The sequence below is a fragment of the Euprymna scolopes genome, chromosome 2 (genome assembly GCF_053919585.1).
Source record: "Euprymna scolopes isolate OS-2025 chromosome 2, ASM5391958v1, whole genome shotgun sequence".
NCBI lineage: Eukaryota > Metazoa > Mollusca > Cephalopoda > Sepiida > Sepiolidae > Euprymna > Euprymna scolopes.
Genome location: NC_136483.1, coordinates 107,183,340 through 107,189,116, shown reverse-complemented (window position 1 = coordinate 107,189,116; position 5,777 = coordinate 107,183,340).

Here is a 5,777-nt window from a genome sequence, read left to right as displayed (position 1 = left end):
TCTTCAATGTTACAACCGTGACGTCACCCACGTGATCACGAACGATCATCACAGCTCACGTGATCTCGAACCTTATTAACGGTTCTCACTTGATCGTCCTCTTTCTCATTTTTATAGTTTTTTTTATTTACCGGTGATGCCATTTCTCATGCATTTGCATATAGCCGTCCGCGATATTTTACAAGAGGAGGGAATACTAGAACATAAGTGTTAAAGAGATCGTCAGTTGAAAGATAAACGCCGATTGAATGGATAGAAGATTTCTTAAAAAGGACTTAATTTTCCAAGATGGCGACTCAATAAGTATTTGATTACATTAGACTATGTTGCAGTTGGCTGACAAGTAACTTCGGGGCATTTTGTTCTAGAAAAGAAACTTTGTTCATAGTAGTTTTGTCAGCCATGACTCGATAGAGGTCCTAAGTAATTCGTAAACGTATATTTCGGTCGCCCACACTGAGAATTGAAATTGTAAAAATATTCTCCTGAAGGTTGAAGGTTCAATCCTCAGTGTGTGCGACCGAAATATACATTTGCGAATTACTTAGGGCCTCTATCCAGTCATGGCTGATGGAACAAGAGCACGCTACCCCTGAAGAAAATAAGGGGTTCCGCTTGAAATTCCGTCCAAATTCCCGATTTCGACAGAAACATTCCCGAGTTCGACAAGATACACCTGAAGAAGGTCAGAGGTTATATCAACCGAAACGTTGTGAAAATAACACTCAAGATGAGAACAGATACAAATAACCAATCCTCATCTAGAAAATTCAGAAACGTTATATAGGTTTTGTGTTGCACTTGTCACTTCGAAAGATGTAACCGTATTGCCGATCGGACGATTTGGACTCCAGTCGAAATATTTTTTAATTTGGCTTCTTATACTTAAAAATCAGTAAACTGAATAAGTTATAGCAATTCAAAAAGCATATGCATTATTTGGGGATATATATATATATATATATATATATATATATATATATATATATATATATATATATATATAATAAAATAAAAATTACAATTAAATTTACCAAGATGGTAAAATTAAAGTATATTATAAATATTACAGAATTAATATTTATAAAGCTATCTCAGCCAGATGTAAAAGCTCGATAAAACCAAATAGGAGATAGAGCTTATAATACGAGCAAACAGTTAATAAAACATGTTAAAAAAACACTTTGAAATGAGTTAAAAACATATTTAATCTGAAAAGGAAACACTAGATAAGTGGATAGTCCTTAATCCGCGGAGTTTCGAAGAAATACTTTCCTTCTCATCAGAGGGTAAAATGCGGGATCGGATTTTGCATGCAAAAATATTTGATGAAACAAAAAGTAAGTCAAAGATCTTACTTGATAACAAAAAACGTGAAGCAGAGGGAATATGGTGAAAAAAAAGGTGATTACACATGAATGGATAGTCTGGTGGAAGATAAATAATCCAGTGACTTACTCGTTGTTTTATCAAATACTTTTGCATGCAAAATCCGATCCCGCATTTTGCTAATTCCTACCCTCTGATGAGAAGGAAAGTATTTCTTCGAAACTCCGCGGATTAAGGACTATCCACTAATCTAGTGTTTCCTTTTCAGATTAAATATGTTTTTAACTCATTTCAAAGTGTTTTTAACATGTTTTATTAACTGTTTGCTCGTATATATATATATATATATATATATATATATATATATGTTTGTGTGTGTGTGCGTGCGTGTGTGTGAATGTGTGTGTATTATTCAAAAGTGTAGTGTTTGAATATATGGTAAAGTGTTAGTTTTACTCATTTAGAACTACTTTAAAGCTTCACCGCTCACTCATTTTGCGACCAAATTTCAAACAATTTTAGCGGTACATAGGCCACCTTCTCAACTATATGTTTAGAAGAAAAAATTAAATTTTCGTTCAGTAAAACAAAAGTTATAATAGTTGATCAAAAATTATCAGAAATTGTAAGGAAGAAAGCGACGGTTTTTCGTATTGGCTGTTGTTTACCATAGCAACCAAATCTGTTACGCTACCTCAAATCAGCTGGGGACGCCGGAGATGATGAAATAACAAGAAAAAACAGTCGGTAATAATTCACCGATGTCCCGATCTGTCGCTCAGCTGTAGTGTTGCTGATAATTCACTGTCGTTGTGCTCAAACGCTAACTGACCTTTCCTCTGTGCTCACCGGTAACAACTGACTGCTGAATGAACGCTTCAGTGCAGAGAGAGAAAAAAGAAAAAAATATCAAAGAGGGAGAGAGAGAAAGAGCGGTAACTAGCAAAAAAGAGAGAAAATATTATTTCAAAGCAAAGGCTGGAAAATCATGGATTACATAAAGAAATGCGAGCAGAAAAGTAATACGGTTTAGATTTAAACATGGAAAAGTATAAGGACAAGTTGTTAAATCTGGAAAAGAAAAGGACAAGATATTCTAATAAAAATATAATAAATTTGTAACTGAAAATATTGCAGTATTAATTAAGAATTGATTATATAATGTTAAATTGAATTTATTTTTAATTTTTAAGCTGCAATATTTTAAGTTATAAATTCATTATATTTTTTACTAGAATATCTTGTCCTTTTCTTGGCCGTTTGGGAATACTAGATGCTGCATCTATTTAGGTATGCGGGTATGTATAATGTCCGTGCCTTACACAGTTCCAGTCACTTTGAGTAAGGTGTAGCACCTGTTAGCCTCCCTTTTATATTCTAGAGGGTTGTAGATGGTGTTCCTAGGCCATAGTGATGACAATACATCCGGTAAAGGAAAACTGTTAGCTCCGTCAGACAGTCTTCTGGTGATCGGAGTTACACACAAAAACCCGAAAAACATACAAAAAAAATTTTGATAAGCCAGCATGGAAGAAGTAAAGCTTAAAAAACTACCATGAGCATTCTCATGTAACTGGTCTAATCGATAGAGATAGCGAAACATAATATGTTGTAATCCATATTGAAGCAGTCCCGTAGTAATGTTTTTCAAAATTGGAAGCTCTCGCGAAAAAATGTCCCGTTAGTGAAAATTCGGTCTAATACTAAACACACGGATATTTTTTTTTCAATAGAAAATGTGTCTTTCTTGTGGATGTCTTCTTTGCAGAAACATTCGCAATGTTTTCAATGCATTTGTTTCAATTCATGTTGCCTGTGAATGGTGATACGAGAAGTTTGAGCAATGAGCTTTCACATAGGGTAATATTATTCATGACAATCAGTGGGTGTAATTGTTAAAAGAAATAAGCTTAGTTTTGGCAGCATTACATGTTGGACTTGAAGACATCCAAGTTGTAGTCAGGTGGGAAACAGGCAAACGGAACAGAGTTCCACAGGCGTGCACTTCTAAGAAAGAATATTTGTTCATGGAATCCACGTTTTGATTTAGGCACATATAAAGAATGGGCAAAATTACTGACAGTGGTTTCGGCTAGACGGGTGTTTTTCGTGAAATATTAGCGAGGGAGGACCAGAGATTGGAGCTCAGACGAGCACTTGCCATAGAAATAACAATAAAACAAAGACAGGCTCGCAACGTCTCTTCTGTGGGAGAGAGGTTGCAGGGAAGAGAAAAGGGCATTCCCCACTAAGCCACGAATCTATTTTGTACTCTGTGAAGGCAGAATAGAATATTTTTAGCAGCTCCTGTCCAGATGTGGCAGCAGTACTCCATCGTTAAACGTAATTGGCTTTTTTATAGATAGAACTTTCAGGTAATGTGTTTTGGCCATTGCTTCGGCTATTGCATTGTATATCTGTACATTCGTTTTCCCCTCGCGTCTGTTATAGAGCGCGGTTTTATCATCAAATATATATCAACCTCGAAGACACCGGGAGGTAGTTTATGAAGATCAGAAATTAATAAAGGTCCTTACATCGACCCTTGGGGCACAAGAAATAAGAACAATTCGGAAAATTGAAAAATTATCAAAAAAAAGCGCATTAAGCAAAAACACTACGTGTTATTTAAAAATATTTGTCTGAATGAAAACATGTTGCCTAAATACACAATATATATATATATATATATATATATATATATATATATATATATATATATAGAGAGAGAGAGAGAGAGAGAGAGAGAGAGAAAGAGAGACAGACAGACAGACAGACAGACAGACAGAGACAGACAGACAGACAGAAATTAGTGATGAGACAACTCCAAAAGTTTTCCCGATTCCGATACAATCACCGATTCCGATTCCAATTCTTTATAAACTCTAAATATTTAACTATGAAGTAGTTATTTTTCTACAATTATAGTAAAACACATGTTAAATGTGCAGATATTTTCTCAGGCGTAAAAATACACTTGTAAGCGATGATCTATCGATTTTAGTTTAACTATTAGTCAAAAATCAATAAATATTTATGATTTTATCATTACTACCAGCAGTGGAAGATTTCCTTTTAACAGGATTACATTTTTAAAAAATTAAAAGAATCGTTTATTGGCATCGGAAAAAAAAGTAATAATTTTTCCGATTCCGATACCCATGAAAGTTCCGATTTTTCCGATTTCCGATTCCGATTCCGATTAATCGTCCCAACACTAATATATATATATATATATATATATATATATATATATATATATATATATATATATATATATATTTGTAGAAATATATTTTCTTATAATATATACCAATCCTTATTTAATAAGCTCAATGTAATTATAGAGAAATATAGTGAATAAGTGACAAAATTCATGATTTTGACCATCTTATAATTTATTCCTTTAATTCAGTTGATATTTACAATGTTTGATAGTATCTGTTTCATAACGCAAAATGTATCACTGTATTTGCAGCTTCTCTTCCAATTTTCGGATTTTTATTATGTCCAATCAGACTTTATTTCCTTTTGACGGATTGAGTGTTGCTATTTCTTCTGATGAGTTAAGGGCAAAATAGATTCACTGATTGATATAATAATTAAGTGGTTGACTTTGTGCTACGAAATAGATACTGTCAAAAATATCAAATTAAACTATGGTCAACATCATATATTTTGGAATATAGTTTGTTGTCATTTATTCCGTATATATATATATATATATATATATATATATATATATATATATATATATATATATATATAAACTGTGTCAATCGCTTTATTACAGATTAGTAAAATATCAATATTTTTCTAAATATACGCCACAAAAAATGAAAATTGTACCATCAAAGAGTTGCTTTAAGTTTAGTTATTTTCCAAAATGTTATTCAAATTCATGCTATATTCATGAAGTTATGGCATTTTATTTATCATCAATATATATAATGGAGGTCCGGATGTACTGTCATTGTCAGAATAGAGTGCTCAATGTAAATTCAGAAACAAAATAAATTTAGAATTTAAATAATTCAAAAGTGTAATACTTTATTTGCTTAGCATATAGGGCACAGAATTGGACATTTAGCATCTAAATCCAAGACAAATGCAGATGTTCTCTTCTGGAGAAGGGAGTTACATTTAGAAAGGGGAGGGAGGACTTAAGTCTTAAGATGCAGCATAATATTTGATGACCGGTTTAGTGGCATTGTTGGGCCTAATTATGGTCAGCCTGACTCACACTTGTTTACTCCGCACTAATGTCCACTTCTCCCATGTCTGAAGAACTCTCCCTGGCCGCCCTCCCCCTACGCATCTATCATAGGGGGGCACTGTTCGTCATGTGTAATCTTTGTGAGCCGACAGCTGTCAAAGAAGTTAAATTCGAATACGGCGATCTCATTATATATTTGTATTTAAAATTTTCTTTAAAGTTAATTTTATTG